General features: G+C 38.6%; 1 pseudogene; it reads right to left on the reverse strand.

Annotated features, from left to right (window-relative positions):
- Window positions 1-2,921: 2,921 nt before the first annotated feature.
- LOC113833775 lies at window positions 2,922-21,071 on the reverse strand (annotated as a pseudogene).
- Between the last annotated feature and the right edge of the window lie 1,468 nt (window positions 21,072-22,539).

The raw sequence follows: 22,539 nt of genomic DNA on the forward strand, positions 1-22,539 counted from the left end.
TATATTCTAATTAGTACATATGGACCTGAGCTTGTAAGTGCTGCTGCTTGCAAAAGCCAGAAGCATCAGAAGCCCCTGGAGTTATGGGTGGTTGTGAGCTACCTGATGTGGGCGCTTGGAACCCAAACTCCCATCCTGTACAAGAGCAGTACTGTTATGATAAATCTTTTTGCCAAATGTCGCCTGAGCCCCACCGCCACATGCGAGCTTTATGCCTGCCACCCGCCCGAGTTAGACCCAAATGAATACACAGAAACTTGTATTAGGTACAATGCTGCTTGGCCAATGACTAGGATTCTCATCTGTTATCTCAGTCTTAACTATCATAAACCTATATATTTTATAAGACTTATCGGATGCCTTATTGGCATCCCTCATTGTCGGTGGATCACATTGTGCGGTTGGAGCAGGAGCGGAGGGGAAAAGAGGGCTCTTCCTGTTTCTCCTTCCCTTAAATATGAGTCTCTTTGCTATGTCACTTCCTGCCTGGATCAGCAATTCTCTACTACATTTCCCAGAATCCTCTTTGACTCCTAGTCCCGTCTAACTTGCTGTCTCATTGGCCAAACAGTATTTGATTTAACAATAAATAAGATAAACATACACAGAAGTACTTTCCCCATCATCTCCTCTTTTCTGTCTAAATAAAAAGTATAACTTATCTTTTATAATAACTGAAGAAAACTATAACCATAACTATCTGTCTTCAACTCTATCAAAGACCACAGAAGGATAAAATATAAACTCTAAATTGACAGAGATCTCGCCACCTGGACAGTCACCCAAAGTTCCTCTGTAACGTTGGGGCATCCATCTTCAGCCCATAGGCCACAGTGTGTCTGGCACACTTCTCCATTTCAACAGGAACCCATTAGTACTATCTTGTTTTATAAGTTCAGCAGTCACTTTCTTGTGGGTCCTGTATGTCCAGTTTATACAGCAACAAACAGTCCAGGCAAGAGCAGTTTCTTGCCCAAATGGCTAATCTTGCCATGTTGAAAGCAAACTCCATAACGAGTTTCTTCGATGCCCATCCTCCTTTCTGACATAATTGGTGTGTCAGGAGCAGTTGTGTCTCACTGCCAAGAAAAATCCTAAACCATTTAAATGCCATATTTCTGTAAGTCTTTGAAAGGTTTGAAGAATACCTAACCATCTCAAATACATCTCTATATCTAAAAAACCTAACTAACCTAATTATAAGTTCTGACTATTATAGGTATAAACACAATACCTAAACAAGAGGAGACATATACATATCACAAAATTGACCTTAAATTTGTATCAATAAATGAAAATCTATACCAATGCAAAGTATTAATTCCTATATCCTATTTCCCTTTTCTTTCTTTAAAAAGAGATTGGCTATGCTTATTATCATTTATAACTAACCCCATTTAAATGAAAACAAACATTTATAAACAATATTTGGGAATATGGGCGTCGTTCTTTCTAAACTGCTTCCTGCTGATTGGGGACGATGTTCATATACCATAGGGATCATGATAAAACATAGAAACCTGACCAAGTCCTAGTTTTTGTAGTCAGTAAGGCTATATCATCTCAGTTTCAGGGGCCTCTTGCTTGATCAAACCATATTAGTCTGGAAGGAATCCACAGCTTTTCATTTTCTGTGGAAATACAAGGAAAACCTTTATTTCTAAGTAGCCTGTCCTTAAACTTAAATTTTGAAGTTAGAGCATTTTTAAAATGTATAAGTTGGATTAATTTAGCAACATTTATAATCAAATGTATTTTAGCAGCAATAAGTCTTTCCTCGGCAATCAAACAATTTAAAGACAACAATATGGCATATAGTATCCAGATTCTCTCTGTATTTTCCATCTTTATGTGGCTTTTTTATTACTTTACTTTTACTTTCTTTTTTTTTTTTCTGAGACAGGGTTTCTCTGTGGAAATCCGCCTGTCTCTGCTTCCTTCAGCAAATCCTACTGGCCTCTGCCACCATAACCCACTACTCTATTTCCTCCTGTTATTTTTTTTTCTCACAAGCCTACATATATTTTTAAATGCAGTGTAAATCTTTAGAGGTTTTTCTTTATCTGGATCTGTCTTTATCATCTCAGGAGTGTTGAGTCCAACGCCCAAGAGTTCCAGGACAGAGTGAGCATATGGAAGCTGCTCTGATGCCTCTCAGCAGCCTGAAAGGGCAGGCTGTGGTGGCAGATTTCCCTCTTCCTCTGGGAACTTTGGGGCATTGGGTTATAACTTGGAGGATGCTATGCCCCCTTCCCCCCATTGTTGTCACTTAGGATAGTGTATATACCTATTTAGGGATAGCTTCCTATTGTTTATGGTTGGGATTGGAAGGAGGTGTTCAGGTTTGGACACCTCTTTCAGATGACTTTAGGGTTTAGTTAAAATAGATAGTTAGCGTGTAACATAAGCAGATTGTTGTATCTTCTTATATTTCACCTTTATGATTATTAATTTTGGATACTTTACACTGTTAAGTTTTAATCCTCTTTTAGACTAAAAGGGGAATTGTAGGGGAAGCTGTAGCCATGCCTACTCAGGGGCTGGCTACAGGTGTGCCTGACCACGCTTATGAGGGTGTGGTCAGGGTGATGTAGAGTGAGACTTTCAGGGGACTGAGTTTTCTTTTTCGGTTTCACTTTTGTACTTGAGGTACAGACTGCTGCCACGCCGGCTGGCTAGGTGGTTGCTCTGTAAGTAAGGCTTTTCCCTATTAAATACCCTTATATTTCTACTTGGGTTCGTATTGGTAATTTCCCACTATACAGTACCATGGAGCCATCTTTCCAGGCCAAAATTTATTGATTTCTTCCATCTAGTATTCATAGAAGAAGACAGATACAGTGTATTGTGATTTTAGACAAACAGTATTTGTGTCTATTTTTCTCAGAGAAATTCTGATGATTTCCGTCTTTGCTGTGGAATTAGTCCTGCAAGGGACAGTCCAGCACTTCTTGGGCCTATTCTCTAATGATGATCGGAACAACCAAGATGGAAATAACAGCTCTGTCCCACACACAAGTCTGATGGTCTTGTTTTAATCCAAAATGCAACCTGAAGATTTCATTCAAAAGTGAATGAAATCCACTGAGGCTTGTGGTTTCAATCTCTAAAAACGCCAAATGTCTGACATAGATAAACCAGTGAACATGAACCCGACAATGATTGAATTCATGAATGTGCTCGTGGGTGATGACAGTGCTCATTTGAGTCTGATTTTGGTTGTGGCACAAAACAATCTGAGACGCTGAAGTGTCAAATCCTCTGCTGACATTTCTGTCACAGTCTTCACAAGAAAAATGTCTTTCTTTGTTAACAGTACAACCTGAGTGTTTCATAGCATCAAGTAGAAGTTTGACATACAGTTTCATCTCTAGCGTCTTCCAGAGCATGAGCCGTAACTTTCGTCAGGGGTGAAGAGGTTGGAGAGGAAGTCCTGCTTCCCATGGGCCAGCAGGCTTGGGCGAGCCCTGGCTTGAGTCACATTGCTGCAGGAGTGGCTTCCTTACTGCCACAGCCCAGGACTGCAGCCATGTGGCCCAAAAGGCCTTGCTGGCTGCACTGTCTCTTATTTGTAAATCATTTGTTTTATTTTTATTTCTTAGAGGTAAGCTTGACTTTGTTTTAAAGTTATTATGTTGCTATTTATCTATCCAATTTTTCTAGTTCTTAAGATAATTTTGGTAATGTTTCCTGGAAAACATTTCTCCAGGAAAATGACATATTATAAATGACATATAAACATTTTATTTGAAAATATTTATTGATTACATACTGTAAGAATGTCACTTGGCTTATAACAATAAAAAGACAAAATCCAATATCCATAAAGCTTATAAGAAAGGGTAGAGAGACACTGAAACAAACAGATGAAAAATAGTACATTAATTATGGTGTTTTACCTTAGATACAAGACATGGAGATGGGAGTGGGTGATTTGGTGGTTTATCAAAATGCTTCCTGATGAACGCAATTTCCTCTCTAATATATATATATATATATATATATAATATATATATATTATATATATATGGTTAAATATTCTGTATTGTTGAAATATTTTATAAGCTTTTAAATTCTAGTTCAGAATAAAATGGCTTTTGAGAAAAAAGTTGGTCTATGGTATATTTAATCTTTATTTCTAGTATTAGTAAATTTTTGTTTCAAAAGAGACATTCTGTTTTCATTTTTCCCTATATTCATGCAGGTACAATTAATAAATAAGTAAAAACTATATACATATTTAGGTGGACAAAGTGATGTTTTACACACATACATATACATACACACACTGTAATATGAATACCACAGTCAGCATAATTAATATATTCATCATTGCACAGTGAATATTATTAAAGGGAGAATATTTTTGCTCTGTCTGAACAGAGGAATATTAGCAACCATGGTAACCACAATGCATGCTGAGTCTCCAGAGTGGATTCATCAAATGTGACCAAGATGACCATCCTTTTGAGCAGCTACGGACACCATTACATTTTCTGTTTCTACATGAGACCATGAAGTATTTCTTTATCTGTGATGGGCTACTTTCTTTCTTTTTTTCTCTCTGATATATTTATTGATATATAGATTCAAGTCCAAATGTTTCTTTGTGAATTCTCAGACTATTGTTAGTCCAGATATGCCATATTCATCTACTTATTTATTATTATTATTTTCTCCATTTTTATTTGAATTAGAAACAAGATTGTTTTACATGCCAACCCCAGTTCCCTCTCCCTCCCCTCCTCCTCTACCCCCCAAACTAACACCCTAACTATCCCATACCCTTTCTGCTCCCCAGGGAGGATGAGGACTTCCATAGGGGTCTTCAGAGTTTGTCATATCCTTTGGGATGGGGCCTAGGACCACCCCCCGCCGTGTGTTTAGGCTCAGGGAGTATTCCTCTATGTGGGATGGGCTCCCAAAGTCCATTCCTATGCTAGGGATAAGTACTGATCTACTACAAGGGACTCCATAGATTTCTGAGGTCTCCTCATTGACACCCACATTCATGGGGTCTGGATCAGTCCCATGCTGGTCTCCCAGCTATCAGTCTGGGACCCTTGTTCAGGTCAGCTGTTTCTGTGGGTTTCACCAGCCTGGTCTGGACCCCTTTGCTCATCACTCCTACTTCTCTGTAACTGGATTCTAGTTTAGTTCAGTGTTTAGCTGTGGGTGTCTGCTTCTACTTCCACCAGCTGCTGGAGGAAGGCTATAGGATGACATATAAAGTAGTAATAAATCTCATCATAGGGAAAGGCATCATAGGCATTTAAGGTAGCCTCTCCTCTGTTGCTTGGATTGTTAGCTGGTGTCATCTTTGTAGCTCTCCAGACATTTCTGTAGTGCCTGATTTCTCTTTAAACCTATAATTTCTCCCTCTATTTTCTTATCTCTTATCTTGCTCTCCTCTATTCTTCCCCCAACTCAACCTTCCTGCTCCCTCATGTCCTCCTCACCTCTCCTCTTCTTCCTTTCTCATTCTCCTAGCTCCCTCTCCCCTCCCCACATGCTTCCAATTTGCTCAGGAGATCTTGTCCCTTTCCCCTTCTCTTGATGACCATGTATGTCTCTCTTAGAGACCTCCTTGTTTCCTAGCTTATCTGGTGGTATGGATTGTAGGCTGGTAATCCTTTGCTCTATGTCTAAAATCCATATATGAGTGAGTACATACCATGTTTGTCTTTTTGTGGTTGGGCTACCTCACTCAGAATGGTTTCTTCTAGTTCCATCCGTTTGCATGCGAATTTCAAGATTCCATTGTTTTTTTCTGCTGAGTAGTACTCCATTGTATAAATGTACCACATTTTCTCTATCCATCCTTCAGTTGAGAGGCATCTAGGTTGATTCTAGGTTCTGGCAATTACAAATAATGCTGCTATGAACATAGTTGAACAGATGTCCTTGTTGTATGAATGTGCTTCTTTTGGGTATATGCCTAAGAGTGGAATTGCTGGATCTTGTGGTAGACTGATTCCAATTTTCCTGAAGAATCACCATACTGGTTTCCAAAGTAGATGTATGAGGTGACACTCCCACCAGCAGTGGAGGAGTTTTCCCCTTTCTCCACATCCTTTCCAGCATAAACTGTCATTGGTGTTTTTGATTTTAGTCATTCTGATAGGAGTAAGATGGTATCTCAGAGTTGTTTTGATTTGCATTTCCCTGATGGCTAAGGATGTTGAGCCCCTTCTCAAGTGTCTTTCAGCCATTTTAGATTCCTCTATTGAGAATTGTCTATTTAGTTCTGTACCCCACTTTTTAATTGGATTGTTTGGTGTTTTGGAGACTAGCTTCTTGACTTCTTTGCAAATTTTGGAGAACAGCCCTCTGTCAGATGTGGGGTTGGTGAATATCTTTTACCAATATGTGGGCTGCCATTTTGGCTTGCTTACTGGGTCCTTTGCCTTACAGAAGCTTCTCAGTTTCAGGAGGTCCCATTTATCAATTGTTGAGCTCAATGTCTGTGCTACTTGTGTAATATTCAGGAATCAGTCTCCTGTACCAATTAATTCAAGGGTATTTCCCACTTTCTCTTCTAATAGATTCAGTGTGGCTGGATTTATGTTGAGGTCTTTGATCCATTTGGACTTAAGTTTTGTGCATGCCAATAGACATGGATCTATCTGCAGTCTTCTACATGCCAGCATCCAATTATGTCAGCACCATTTGTTGAAGATGCTTTCTTTATTTCATTGTATAAATTTAGGTTCTTTGTCAAAAATGAAGTGTTCATAGGTGTATGGGTTAATATCAGGGTTTTCAACTCTATTCCATTGGTCTACCTGTCTATTTTGTGCTGATACCAAGCTGTTTTCAGAACTATAGCTCTGTAATAGAACTTGAAGTCAGGGATGGTGATGCCCCCAGAAGTTCCTTTATTGTACAGGGTTGTTTTAGCTATTCTGGGTCTTTTGTATTTCCATATAAAGTTGAGAACTGTTCTTCCAAGGTCTATGAAGATATGTACTGCGATTTTGATGGTGATTGCATTGAATCTGTACATTGCTTTTGGCAAGATTGCCATTTTTACTATGTTGATCTTACCTATCCAAGAGCATGGGAGATCCCTCTACTTTCTGGTATCTTCTTCAATTTCTTTCTTTAAAGACTCAAAGTTCTTACTATACAGGTCTTTCAGTTTTTTGGTTAGTGATACCCCAAGGTATTTTATGTTGTTTGTGGCAATTGTAAAGGGTGATGTTTCTCTGATTTCTTTCTCTGGGCATTTATCATCTGTGTATAGTAGGGGTACTGATTTTTTTTTGAGTTTATCTTGTATTCTGCAACTTTGCTAAAGGTGTTTATGAGTTGTAGGAGTTTCCTGGTAGAGTTTTCTGGGTCACTTATGTAGACTATCATCATATCATTTGCAAATAGTGAATGTTTGACTTCTTCCTTTCCAATTTTTATGGCCTTGATCTCCTTTTGTTGTCCCATAAGTTTGGGTATGTTGTGTCCTCATTCTCATTGAATTCTAGGAAACCTTTACTTTCTTTTTTTATTACTTCTTTAACCCGGGAATGGTGCAATTGGGCCTTATTCAATTTCTATGAGTTTCTGGGTTTCCACAATTTGTGTTGTTGTTGAATTTAAAGCATGGTGGTGTGATAAGATACAGGGTGTTATTCTAATTTTTTTGTACCTGTTGAGGTTTGTTATTTTGCCTATATGTGGTCCATTTTAGGGAAGGTTCCATGTGGTGCTGAGAAGAAGGTATATTCTTTTGTGTTTGGTTGGAATGTTCTATAGATGTCTGTTAAACCCAATTGGGCCATAACTTCTATTAGTTCCTTTGTTTCTTTGTTAAGTTTCTGTCTGGTGTTCCTGTTCAGTAGTGGAAATGGGGTGTTGAGGTCTCCCACTATAAGTGTTGAGGTTTTATGTGTGATTTGAGTTTTAGTAATGTTTCCTTTGTGAACGTGGATGCCTTTGTTTTGGGGCATAGATGCTCAGAATTGAGACTTAATTTTGATGGATTTCTCCTGTGATGAACAGGAAGTGACCTCCTTCATCTCTTTTGATTGATTTTAGTTTAATGTCCAGTTTGTTAGATATTAGGATTGCTACCCCTGCTTGTTTCTTGTGTTCATTTCATTGGAAAATCTTTTCCCAACCCTTTACTCTGAGGTACTGTCTGTCTTTCAAGTTGAGGTGTGTTTCTTATATGCAACAGAAGGATGGATTCTGTCTTCTTAGCTATTCTGCTAGCCTGTGTCTTTTCATAGGCAAGTTAAGACCATTAATATTGAGGGATTTTAATGACCTTTGATAGTTCATTCTTGTTTGTTTTGGATTTGATGGTGGTGGTGGAATTATGTGTGGATTTCCACCCCATTTTTCCTTTGACTGTTGGTAAAGTGGGATTATCTATTGACTATATTTGTCTGGTTGTAGTTAACTTCCTTGGGTTGGAGTTTTCCTTCAAGTACTTTCTGTAGGGCTGGATTGGTGGATATGCATTGTTTGAATCTGCTTTTGTCATGGAATATCTTGTTTTCTCAATCTATATTGACTGAAATCTTTGCTGGGTATAGTAGTCTGGGCTGGCATCCATGGACTCTTAGTGTAGGTAGAATATCTATCCAGGACCTCTGGCTTTCAGAGTTTCCATGGAAAAGTCAGGTGTAATTGTGATAAGTTTGCCTTTATATGTTAATTGACCTTTTTCCTTTGCTGCTCTTAATATTCTTTCTATATATTTGGGGGTTTTATTATTATGTGCCAAGGAGACCTTTTTTTATTGTGGTTCACTCTGTTTGGTGTTCTTGTATTTTATTGGCATGTCTTTTTTTAGGGTGGGAAAGTTTTCTTCTATGGTTTTGTTGAATGTGTTTTCTGCACCTTTGAGTTGGGTTTCTTCACCTTCTTTTATACCTATTATTCTTAGGTTTGGTCTTTTCACAGTGTCCCATATTTCCTGGATATTTTGTGTTAGGGATTTGTTGGACTTAAGATTTTCTTTGGTTGATGAGTCTATTTCTCCTAGTGTATCTTCAACTCCTGAGATTCTCTCTTCCAGTTCTTGTATTCTGCTTGTTATGCATGCTTTACTTCCTGATCATTTACTCAACTTTTCTATTTCCAGCATTCCTTCAGTTTGTGTTTCCTTTATTGTGTCTATTTCAGTTTTCAGGACTTGAACTGTCTGAATTGTTTCCTTCAGCTGTTTTATTGTATATTCTTGGCTTTCCTTAAGAGATTTGTTGATTTAGTTTATTGTTTTTTCTTCCATTTTTGAGGGATTTTCAATTATACTATTTGAGGCCCTCTATCATTTTTGTGAAGATGTTTTGAAGGTCATTCTCTACTGCTTCATCTGCGTTGTGTTGTTCAAGTGTTGCTGGTGTAGGATCCCTAGACTCTGGTGGTGTCATATTGGTTTTTTTCTGTTGTTGAATGTGTTTTTATATTGTCTTCTTCCCCTTTTTTTCTTCCAGTGGGTGTAGAAGAAGTTTCTTTCTCTCTTAGTGGGTAGGGGACCAAGGTTCCCTTCTGGTAGGTGCAAACAGATCCAGTACTGTGATTTCTCCCCTACCGTGGATAGAGGCCGGACTGATACCTGGGACTTGGTAGTCTCTGGATGTGTTGGATCACAAATTGGGATCCTCCCTGAGCAATCAATCTCTTGGCCTCAGGTGTCCCTGAGCATGGCAGAGGAAGCGATGGGCTACTTTCTTAGCACTTTTATGTAAAATTTGCTATTAAATGTGTGTGTGTGTGTGTGTGTGTGTGTGTGTGTGTGTGTGTGTGTGTGTGTGCTGTGACTGGCACACTGAGGAAAACTTGGTGTAGTCAGTTCTTTCCTCCCACCATGTAGATCCCAGGAATTAGGCTTAGCCGGACAGTCTGGGTACCTCAGCCATTATCTGATGAAGTATCTTGAGGGCTCTTCATCATCTATTCTATCTATGCATTTATTAAAGGGCATGAAGACTGGTTCCATGTTTTGTCTATTGTGACTAGTGTTGCAGTAAATGTGGCAGTGTAAGTGTCTCTTGGTCATGCTAATTTCATTCCCTTTGGCTTTGTACCCAGCACTATGGTTGCCAGGCAACAGTGTGGCTGTCTTGAGCCTCCAGGCTGATCTTCATAGAGGGTGAAGCCATCTAGATTCCTGCCAGCAGTGTGGAAGGGTTCATTTTTTCTTCACATTCCTGTCAGTATTCAATTATCCATTATCTTTTTGATAGTAGTTATTAACAGGTGTGAGATCATTTTTTTGGTGGTTTTGACTTTAATCTCTGGTGATTAGTGATGGTGAACATTTTTAATGAAGATGTCAGCCATTTGTACACCCTTTAAAATTAGAAATATGTCCATGGAAGTTTCTCAGTGTTATTTTGTTTTTCTACTATTTTTATAATGGGATTAGTCTGTGAGAACTGGTTGAAAACAAACTACTTGGAAGCTGTTGCTTATGGGTTGGATAGGAACGTTCCCTAAAGTCCTGTGAGTTGAAGCTTTGCTTCAAACTTGTGGACTGATGGTCATTGAGAAGTGACTGGGTCATGAGGTTTCTGACCTGATCAATGAATCAGTCCACTGATAGATTCATAGTTTAGTGTTCTTACTAGGAGGTAGTAGAAACTTTAACAGGATAGATAAGAAGTGGAAATATTGTGGAAAATCGTAGAACATGATTGGTAGTCACAGAGTATGAGCAAAGAAAGCAACTGGCAAGTGCCATCTTAATATCTCAAAATTCCCCTTAGGAAGTTCTGTGAAAGTCTGTTTCTATTTTAATTTTTTTTTATTTATTTAAAAGTTTTTTTTTTAAATTTTACATAACAACTTCAGTTCCCTCTCCCTCCCTCCCCTCCTCTAGCTCCCCTCTACCTTCTCTCTACCCAACCCCCATCCACTCTGCAGTAAGGGTAAGGCCTCCTATGAAGAATCAACAAAGTCTGGCATATTATGATGAGATAGGACCAGGCCTCTCCCTGCTGAATCTAGGCTGAGCAAGGTATCCCACCACAGGGAAGGGGCTCAAAAACATCAGTTCACAATCCTGATCTCACTGCCAGTGACCCCATAGACTGCCCAAGCCACAGAATTGTCATCCAATATTCAGAGGGCCTAGTTCAGTCCTATGCAGGTTCCCCAGCTGTCAGTCAGAAGTCAGTGAGCTCCCTCTAGTTTATGTCAGCTGTCTCCATGAGTTTCCCCATCATGATCTTGACCCATTTGTTCATGTTATCTCTCCTCCGTCTCTTCAGATGAACTCCAGGAGCTCAACCCAGTGCTTAATTGTGGCTCTCTGCATTTGCTTTCATAAGTTACTGGATAAAAGTTCTATGATGACAATTGGGGTGGTCATCTATCTGATTACTGGGGAAGACCAGTTCAGGTACCCTTTCCAATATTGTTAAAAGTCTTAACTGGGGTCATCCTTGTAGATGCCTGGGAGTTTCCCTATCACCGGGTTTCTCCCCAGCTCCATAATGGCTCCCTCTATCAAGATTTTTCTTTCCTTGCTCTCCCTCTCTGTCCCTCCCCAATTCCCTTAAGTTCTCCTCCCTCCCTTCTATACTCCCTCCCACTTTACTTAGGAGATCTTACCTTCTCAAAGCTTGTTTTATCTTTAGGAATTGGAGGACATAACAAACCATGCATACCACTGGCCTTCATTCTCCACAACTTTAGTGCATGGGATAGTATCATCCCCAGCATTCATCTGGAATTCAATTGCAATACATATTCTCAAAGGTCAAGTATTTGCATCCATTCCTACTGTGAGAGTCCATTTATATCAAAGTGTAGAGCTGTTTATAAAGAGTAAAAGTGCTGTAATTTGCCAAGGGTGGCTGGAGTCAATTGATCAGAGGCCGAAACAGGCATGTGATTGGAATGGCAGTAATATGGAAAAAGCATGGACACTGACCTTGTTTAAAATGTTTTAGATTAGCTACCCTAAAACCATTACTTGTGTTTCATTTCCAGACAGTTCAGTAACTTACCTTCTTTGTTTTCTGGAAGTGTCATTTGTTACCTTTCTTCCTCTTACTTCTTCTTCATCTACATTCGTCACTTGTTTACTTGAGTTTTGAAGATTTTATAGATGAATACAGTATTTGCACCATTTCCACAGCCTCTCTTACCTCCTGTGCTCTCTATTGACTCTCTCAAATCCATGACTTATTCTTCAAAACCTCAGAGAGCTACACCCATGAAATCTTAACAATATGGTCACTTCAACAAGACCTGCTCAATTGCTCAGTGACAACACCAGCTGACATCCCAATTCAGATGGGGGAAATCTCAAAAGGCCCCACCCTCAGATGAAGAGCTATACACATAACAGCCACTGAGAAGCTGTCTTCTCTAAGAATGAGACTCCAGATAGGTTGTCCAACCTCAAGTGGTAAATCTAAGCATATGCAAAAAGGAGCAACTCTAAATGGGCTTGGCAGGCTGTATTTATACATATGTCCATATATACAATTAAAGAACAATGAGGATTATGCCTCATTGTATGATAGTTCATGTTGTGCCATTTTTCTCCTGGAAATAGTATATAAGATGGTATGCTTTTTTAAAAAAATATTTTTTATTTTTATTCTTTATATATATTGCATCTCAACCAAAGTTTCCCCTACCTCTACTCAATCTAATCCCACACCCCCCTTTTCCAAGATCCACTCCTCCTATGCTTCCCTTAAAAAAAGGGAAGAACAGGCCTCCCACAGATATCAATAGAACATGGAATAACAAATTACAATAAGGCTAAGCACAAACCCTCAAATCAAGGCTGAAAAAGGCAACCCAGTAGGAGAAAAGGAGTTCCAAGTGCAGGCAAAAGCATCAGAGATATTCCCACTACTTCCACTATTAGGACTCCCACAAGAACACCAACCTATACAACCATAACATGTATGCAGAGGACATAGCTTAGACCCAGGTAGATTCCATAATTGATGCTTCAGTCTCTGTGAACTCTTATGAACAGTATTTTGAAGGAGGGTATCCTTAGTATGCTGTGAATATGTGTTTCCTTTATTGGTTGATGGATAAAGCTGTTTGGGCCAATGGACAGGCAGGAAGTAGCCAGGCAGGAAGTATAGGCAGGGCTACCAGTCTAGGAGAATGCTGGAAAGAGGAACATAGAGAATGAGTCACTAGAGACATACCATGTAGCCACCAAGAAGATAGTATGCCTGGGCATTCTCTGGTAAGATAGATTACTAGAAATGGGTTAATAAGTAAGAAAGAGTTCACCAATAAGAAGCCTGAGCAACAGGCCAAACAGTTTCTAATTAATATAAGCCTCTGTGTGTTTATTAATAAGGACTAAATGGCTACGGGACTGGGTGTGACAGAAATTTCTGTCAATACTACTTAGTTGATTCTGTGGGTCTTGCTTTCATGGTGTCCTTAACCCCTGGTTCCTAAAACTTTTCCTCCCCCTCTTCTGTGGAGTTCCCTGCTTTACCTACCATTTGGCTTTGGGTCTCTGCATCTGTTCCCAGCAGCTTCTGGTCAATGCCTCTCTGATGTCAATTGGACTAGGCATATCTATGGGTATAGCAGAATATCATTAGGAATCATTGACATTTTTTCCTGCCAGTAATAATTGGTTCTCTCCTGGTCTCTTGCTGTTGGCCATCCATACAGTGCCAGGTGTGTGCTCCTTCTCCTGGTGTGGGTCTCAAGTTGGATCATTACTCCAGCATATATTGTAGGCAGGACTTAATGGTTTGTGACTTGGTTGGTGTCCCAGTCTCACTTCTGGGAGGTTTGCCTGATTATAAAAGATGACCAGTTTGGGTTCCTTGTCCCCCTTCACTTGAAGAATTTTCTGGAATCACTCTTGTAGATACCAGGGAGTTTCCACTGCCTTAAGTTTCTACATTACCCCCAAAATGTCCCCATCCCCAATTTCAGCATTCTCTCCTAGTACTCTCTCCCTCCACCCATACCAGTTGTTTCCAGTTTCTGGTTATTATGAATAAAGCTCCTATGAACATAATTGAGCAATTGTACTTGTAGTATGGTAGAGCATCCTTTAGTAATGTACCCAAGAGTGGTATATCTGGGTCTTGGGGCAGATCAATTCCCAATTTTCTGAGGAACCTCTGTATTGATTTCCACAGTGGCTTTACAAGTTTGCACTCACACAAGCAATGGAGGAGTGTACCTCTTGCTCCACATCCTCTCCAGCATGAGCTGTCACTTGTGTTTTTGATATTAGCTGTTCTGATAGGTGTAAGGTAAAATTTCAAAGTAGTTTTGTTTGGCATTTCCCTGGTGGCTAAGGACATAGAACATTTTAGAGTATTTCTCAGCTATTTGAGATTCATTTATTAAGAATTCTCTGACTATATCTGCATTCTATTTTTATTTGCTTTGTTGATGTCTAGTTTTTTGAGTTATTCATATATTTTGAATATTAGCTCTCTGTCAGATGTGGAGTTTGTGAAAATCTTTTCCCATTCTGTCATTTGATGGTGTTCTTTTCCTCAGAGAACCTTTTCAGTTTCATGAGGTCCTGTTTATTGATTATTGTTTTTAGTGCCTAAACTATCAGTTCTCTGTTCAGGAAATTATCCCCTGTGCCAATGTGCTCAAGGCTATTCCTCACTTTCTCTTCTATCATGTTCACTGTAACTGGATTTATGTTGAGATCTTTGATCTACTTAGACTTGAGTTGTGGAAGGTGATAGAAATGGGTCTTTTTGCATTCTTTTAAATCCTGACATCAGTTTACATCCAGCAACATTTTTTGAAGATGCTGTTTTTTTTTTCCGATTGTGTATTTCTGGCTTCTTTATAAAAAAATCAGCTGGCCATAGGTATGTCTTAAATTTGGTTTCACCTGTCTGTTTTTTTTTATGCCAATACTATGTAGTTTTTATTACTATAGCTTTGTAGAAGAGCTTGAAATCAGGGATGGTGATACATCTAGAAGTTCTTTTATTATACAGGATTGTTTCAACTATCCTGAGTTTTTGTTGTCTGTTTTTCCATATGAAGTTGAGTATTGTTCTTTCAAGTATGTAAGGAATTGTGTAGGGGTTTTGATGGGGATTGTGTTGAATCTGTTGATTGCTTTTGGTAGGATGGCCATTTTTACTATGTTAATCCTACCAACCCATGAGCATGTGAGATCTTTCCATCTTCTGATATCTTCAGCTTCTTTCTTCAAACATTTGAAGTTTTATCATACAGGTCTTTCACTTGCTAGATTAGGGTTACCCCAAGATATTTTATATTATTTGTGGCTATTGTAAACGGTGTTATTTACCTGCTTTCTATCTCAGTCCATTTGCCAATTGTATATAGAAGGACTACTAATTTCTTTTAGTTAATTTTTTATCCAGCCACCTTGCTAAAGGTGTTTATCAACTGTAGGAATTTCCTGTTAGAATTTACAGATCACTTATGTATACTATATGTCATCTACAAATAACAGTACTTTGACTTCTTCCTTTCCAATTTGTATCCCCTTTGTATTTCTACAGTTGTCTTATTGATTTAGCTAGAACTTCAATTACTAAATTAAAAAGGTATGGAGAGAGTAAACAGCCTTGTATCATTACTGATTTTAGTGAAATTGCTTTGTGTTTCTCTCCATTAAGTTTGATGTTGGCTATAGGCTTGTTGTAAATTCCCTTTATTATATTTAGGTATTCCCTTTTATCTTTAATCTTTCCAAAACTTTTCTCATGAAGGAGTGTTGGATTTTGTGAAAGGCTTTTCCAGTATCTAATTAGAAGATCATTTTTATTTTTACTTTCAGTTTGTTTATATGGTGGGTTACACTGACAGATGTTCATATATTGAACCATCCCTGCATCTCTGGGATGAAGCTTAGTTGATCAAGGTGAATGTCATCTTTCTTTCTTTCTTTCTTTCTTTCTTTCTTTCTTTCTTTCTTTCTTTCTTTTCTTCCTTCCTTTCTTTTTTTCTTTCTTTCTTGATGTGCTCTTGGATTTGGTTGTATTTTATTGAGTATTTTGAATTAATGCTTATTATGTGGGAAATTGTTCTGCAATTCTCTTTACTGAATCTCTGTGTGGTTTGGGTATTAGTGTAACTATGCCCCTATAAAATGAATTTGGCAATGTTCTTTCTGTTTCTATTTTGTGGAATATTTTGAGGAGTATTGGTGTTAGTTCTTCTTTGAAAGTCTGGTAGAATTCTTCATTAAAACCACCTTGCCTTGGGTTTCTTTTTGGGTGGGAGACTCTTAATGGCTGCTTCTCTTTCCTTAGTGGTTATAGGTCTTTTGAGACCCTTCATCTGATTTTAATTTAACTTTGATGAATGGTATCTATAGAGAAAATTATCCCTTTCTTTTATATTTTCCAATTTTGTGGAGTGCAGAATTTTAAAGTATGACCTAATGATTCTTTGTATTTCTTAGGTATCTGTTATGTCCTCCTCCTCATTTCTGATTTTGTTAATCCAAGTATTCTCTCTGTGTCTTTTAGTTATTTACATAAGGTTTTTGTGTATCTTGTTAATTTTCTCAAAGAACCAACTCTTTGTTTTCTTGATTGTTTGTTTTGTTCTCTTTGTTTCTGTTTTATTGATTTCAACACTGAGTTTGATTATTTATTGCTTTCTGCTTCTCTTGGGTGTGCATGCTTCTTTTAGTTGTAGAGCTTTCAGGTGTGTTGATAAGTTGTTAGTGTGAGAGCGCTCCAATTTCTTTATGTAGGCACTTAGTTCTATGAATTTTCCTCTTTGCATCATTTTCATTATGTTCCAGTATTTTGGGTATGTTGTGCATTCATTTATTTGAATTATAGGAACTCTTTAAAACTTCTTTATTTCCCCGTAACCCAGTAATCATTCAGTAGGGAGTTGTTCAGTTTCCACAAGTTTGTAGGCTTTCGGATATTTCTGCTGTTGCTGAATTCAGCTTTAATCAATGGTGGTCTAATAGAATGTGTGTGTGGGGGGGTGTATTCTAATTTTCTTCTATTTGTTGAGACTTGCTTGGTGACTGAATAGGTGGTTAATTTTGAAGAATTTTTATGAGGTGCTGAGAAGAAGGTGTATTCCTTTGTGCTTGGGTGAAATGTTCTGTAGATATCTCTTAGGTTCATAACATCTGCTATCTCCAGAATTTCTTTGTTTAAGTTTTGTCTGAATGACCTGTCCACTGGTGAGATTGAAGTATTAAACTCTCCCACTATCAGTGTGTAAAGGTGGATTGTGATTTAGTCTTTAGTAAAGACTTTTTACTTTGCAAACATGGGTGCTCTTGTATTTGGGGGCATAGAGGTTAAAAGTCAAAATGTCATCTTGGTGGATTTTTTATTTTTATGAGTATATAGTGTCCTTCCATATGTCTTTTGATTAACTTTAGTTTGAAGTCTATTTTGTTAGATATTTGAATGGCTATATCAGCTTGTTTCTTAGGTCTATTCACATGGAAAATCTTTTTTCAACTGTTACTCTTATGTATTGTCTGTCTTTCACATTGAGGTATGTTTCCTTTTTGCAGAAGAAGGATAGAGCCTGGTTTTGAATCCATTCTTTTAGTCTGTGTCTTTTTATTGGGGAGTTGAGCATATATATATATATATATATATATATATATATATATATATATATATGGAGATAAATGAGCAATGATTGCTAATTCCTGTTATTTTCTTGTCATCAGTGGTGGTGGTGTGTGTTTCCCCTCTTTAGGTTTTGCTAGTGTGAGAGTATTTATTGCCTGTATTTTCATGAATGTCAAAGTTTTGGGTTGAAGTTTTCCTTCTAGTACCTTCTGTAGGGCTAGATTTGTGGATAGAGACCGACTGAATTTGACTTTATCATGGAATATCTTGTTTTCTCCAACAATGGTGTTTGAAATTTTTCTGGATATACTAGTCTGGGCTGGCATCTGTGGTCTCTTATTGTGTGCAGCAATCTGTCTAGTGTTCTCTGGCTTTTATTGTCTCCGTTGAATAGTTGGGTATACTTCTAATAGGTCTGCCTTCATATGTTACTTGGCCTTTTTCCCTTGAAGTCTTTAGTATGCTTTCTTTGTTCTGTGTGTTTAGTTTTTTGATTATTATTTGGTGAGGGGATTTTCTTTTCTGGTCCAATCCATGTGATGTTCTGTAAGCTTCTTGTACCTTTATAGGATGTCCTTCTTTAGGCTAGGAAATTTTTCTTCTATGAGTTTGCTAAAAATATTTTCTGGGCCTTCAAGATGGGATTCTTTTAATGGTGTGGGTGGGCTCTGGTTGAGCAGGGGGGGTTTCCTCCTGATTTGGGAGTGGAGTTCTGGTGGCCAGTGTGACCTCTGATGGAGCAGGGTCTTACACCAGAGGTGTGGAGCAGGATGGAGAAGAGGAGGGACTGATGGGGACAGCCTGGGCAGGCACTGAGGGAGTGTTGGCGGTTCATGGGCAGGGGGTGACCTGAAGTACTGGGTGCTGACAAGGTCTCTGGTGGATCAGGGGGTTTGACCAGAAGTGTGGGTCTAGGTTTGGTGATAAGGAGAAGAGGCACTATTGGGGCTAGGCTGGATAGGTGCTAGGGGAGTGTTGATGACCTATGGGCAGGAGGCTTATCTGGGGATTTGAGTGCTGGCATGGCCTCTGGGGGAGCATGTTGGTGTACTTCTTAATAAGCTTGGCGACATAAGACAGGGTTCACTCCTGAAACTACCTGTTTTTTCTTTCCCTCTGATTCCAAGTACCTCCCACTCAAGACGCTGCCAATGGAACAGCCTTGTAACTTCAGCCCAGGAGCCTAAGGAAGGAAAGTGGTGATGCCCCAACCTTGAAGAGCAGCCTGGGCTATACAGTGAGACTCTGTGTCCAAAATACCAAAACTAAAACATCCAAGAATACCCTCAACCAAGCAAAATCAAATATGCAAACAAACAAACAAACAAACAAACAAAAACCATGGAGGGAAATTTAAGCCTTTAGAAAAACAGATGGCAAGGACAATGATTTCAACTTATAGAGGGGAATGTTGTACATCACACCTGCTATTCCTATCTCATGTGAGACACAAGGGAAACAAGGGCACTATGCAAATGGTAGCAATGGGGAAGACCCACTACTCTCTCTTGAATGTAGCTTCTCATAGAGAGGGGTTGCCTAGAAAGGAGTGGAAGCATGTTTGGTTCACACTCTGTTGTGATAACAGAATAGCACAGAGTGGGAAATCTATTGGTTTATCATTGTAGACAATAGGAAGAGCTTGGTGGAGGGACTGTGCCTAATGAGAGTTTTCCTACTGCTTCATAGCATGGAAGGCATCATGGGAGTAGAAGGACACAGGGAGAGAGAGAGAAGCAAGAAACAAGAGAGACTCAACTTGTCCTCTGATAATGACTTCTACTCATGAGGATGGAACATACATGGCTTTATGCTTTCTAAAGATCCAACCTTGAAATACTGTCACAACGACAATGACAATAATGACAATTCAACATGGGCTTAGGAGGGAAAACATGTTCAAACAGTAGCAGAGGCTTTGAAAATCAGCACCATTTGCATGGATGGTTTAGGTTAGCCATGGCTTTGGATTCTCTTACAAATCATCTGAGATCTCTTATGGGCATTCTGGTCTGATGCACTTGAGTCACTGTTGAACAACCCAGAGGGACTTTTCTCACATCTCCAGCAGGCCCAGCTTCTGGTCCAAGGTGATTTTCTCATTTCTTATCGATGGGGGATGTCCTTCTGTATATATGTTTCTCTTGTTGGCTGATGAATAAAACACTGATTGGTCAGTAGCCAGGCAGATAGCATAGGTGGGGCTACCAGACGAGGAGAATGATGGGGAGAGAAAGGGAGAGAGAAGCAGCCAGGAGGAGACGCCATGCTGCCCAAGGAGTAACATGCCAGGTTATGAGTAAGCCACAGCCTCACGGCAATACATAGACTAATAGAAATGGATTAATAATTAAGACAGAGCTAGCCAATAAGAATCCTAAGCCATTGGCCAGCAGTTTAATAATTAATATGTCTCTGTGTGCTTATTTGGGGCTGAAGGGCAGCGGGACCTGGTGGGGCAGAAAACTCTATCTTCATCTTGTCACTTCTTCTTTTGTTTTTTTGATTTGTTTTCTTTCAAGTGTATAAGTGATTTGCTTGCATGTGGCCATGTGCATCACAGGCACTCAGTGCCTATGGAAGTAAGAAGGGAGCTTCTGTTTCCCTGGAATTGGAGTGGCAGATGCTTGTGAGCCATCATGTGGGTGCTAGTAATAGAATCCTAGTCCTCTACAAGAGCAGCACTGCTCTCTTAACCGCCGATCCATCTCTCCAGCCCTTTTCTTGTGTTTACTTAGTCTGAAAAATAATCAGACTTCTCCTAAAGTCACTCTCATGGACTATATAAAATAGTACTATTTATATATACAAGTCATTTCTGTAAAGTTACAAGTTTTACAAGGTTCCTTTCTCTTAAAAAAAAATCTGTCAAATGAAGTCTGTTCACACCTAACACAGTCGTGAGCCTCTTACACTGGTTACTGTGTGTCAGACAAGATGACTTCCAGGCAGTTGTGTGCTCATGCCAGCCAGCTGTCTTCTTGTCATCACTCCTCCCATTATGCCAGCATTTGCTTGGTACATAGTATACTTAATGTAGTGTATCTTGTTTGTACTGTGTTATTATTTATGGTTTAACCAAGAACATCACACCCTTTACTTTCAAAATGCATTTTGACAGTTAACATTCTTATTTATTGCAACCAAGTTACTGTGACAGTATTTACTTCTATTTTGTCTTGCCTATCATCATAAGAACAGCCATAGGTTTGGTTTCTTGTTTTTCACAATTATTCCGAGTTTTCCTTGTAAAGGACATCTGTATGTGTTAGGCCATCTGTTTAATCAAAGGAGGTACAATGGCATTGCCACTTCTTTTCTTGTCATCTGTGTTTAAAGACAAACTTTAAGGGAAGAGAAAGAAATTATTGATCATACTCTTTCATTTGGTACAAAATTTAGAAGATAGTTTTCATTTCAAGACATTACCAGTACATTATTTTAGTAGCTGTTTTTTTCACATGTTATTTGATCTACATGTTATTTTTTTCTGTAAGGTGCCCTTTGTGGTGACCATTGTTTGAAAAGTCATCTTTTCTCTACTTACCTCATAATTGCCATGTAACTAAATTCATTTCTATAAATACAGAGAGAATCTGTTGCTATATTTTTGTGGGGCTTATTTATTTATATTTTCTTGTGCCTGTGGTATCTACTTATGGCTATTGTACCCCATACTAAGTTGGAAGGATAAGTCCATCATGTCCTTGTCTTAAAACAGCTGACTGTTCTGGAACACTTGACTTTTAATTACACTTCATAATTACTTTGTCAAGTTTTATAACACAACACTTGTGCTTTGTTTGGAGTTAAGTTTGGAGATGCCTCACAAAAAATTGCATTCCATATTAAACTTTCTAAGTCAGGACTATGGTTTGTTTTCTTTAAAAAAAACTCCCTTTAAATATAAATCTTATTTTCAGATTGTAATAACAATTCTTACTCATTGTAAACATGAAGTGACGTTAATAAATACCCCTTCTCCTGTGCTGTCAGACAGTGAATACTGAGTTAATCATGTTGTTAGTTTGCCTATTTGCACACTGTTGGGCCAAGGGCAGTAGAAACCAGAAATGGCTGTGTCTATACATATCATAATGCCCAATGAGGGCCCATGGGCAAGAAATGCTGCTCTTCTCTGACTTGAGAATCTAGGCTCCTTCAGATTGTAACTTTCTTTTCAGGTATTGGCCTCTTGTGGACTATGTTCAATGATGTTAGAAAGTTCTGCCCATCTATGCTGCTTTTACACAGGTAATCATATTTTGTATATCTTGCTTACTTTTCCTTCCAGGCTACATTAAGAATAAATAGGTTTCATTTATACTTGTACCACTAATATAATATACCACATGTTTGTTTTAAAACTTTGTTGAATCAACAGAGTAAAAAACATAAATACTACAAAAGGATTTCCTGAGCCTACCAATCAAAATTGTAAGTTTCATATACTACTATAACAATTGATTTAAAAAAGAAATATCTTATTAAGTTACTATAAAAAAAGAAACAAGGGCCCTGCAAGATGGCTCAGCAGGGAAAGGTGCCTTGTTTGTAAGCCTGACAACTGAGTTTGATTTTGGACCTCATGCAAAAGCAGGAGAGAAGCAACTCCACAAAGTTGTCCTCTGCCCTCCATTCATGCTTTGAGGGGAATGCTCCTTTATACTCATGGCGATGATGGTGACTGTGACAGGAATGTTCCCACACACTGATGATGGCAACGGTGACAGTGATGGTGGTGATGATGGACATATTTTTAAAAACAAGCAAATTTTTGAGACAGGTTTCATTTAACCCAGCCTGACCTTGAACTTTCAGTATAGCCGATGGTGACATTGAATTTCTGGTCTTGCCTCTCCCTCTAAAATGCTGTCATTTGGGGCACTTGCTGCCATGCCTACCTGAAACAAGCAAATCTTGAAAACATTTTCTTGCCTTTCTTACATCTAATCTTTTCCTTATCCGTTTCTAATATTTTTACTTAAAAATAATATTACTCTCTCTCTCTCCCTCTCTC

The sequence above is a fragment of the Cricetulus griseus genome, chromosome 2, assembly GCF_003668045.3.
Source record: "Cricetulus griseus strain 17A/GY chromosome 2, alternate assembly CriGri-PICRH-1.0, whole genome shotgun sequence".
Lineage (NCBI taxonomy): Eukaryota > Metazoa > Chordata > Mammalia > Rodentia > Cricetidae > Cricetulus > Cricetulus griseus.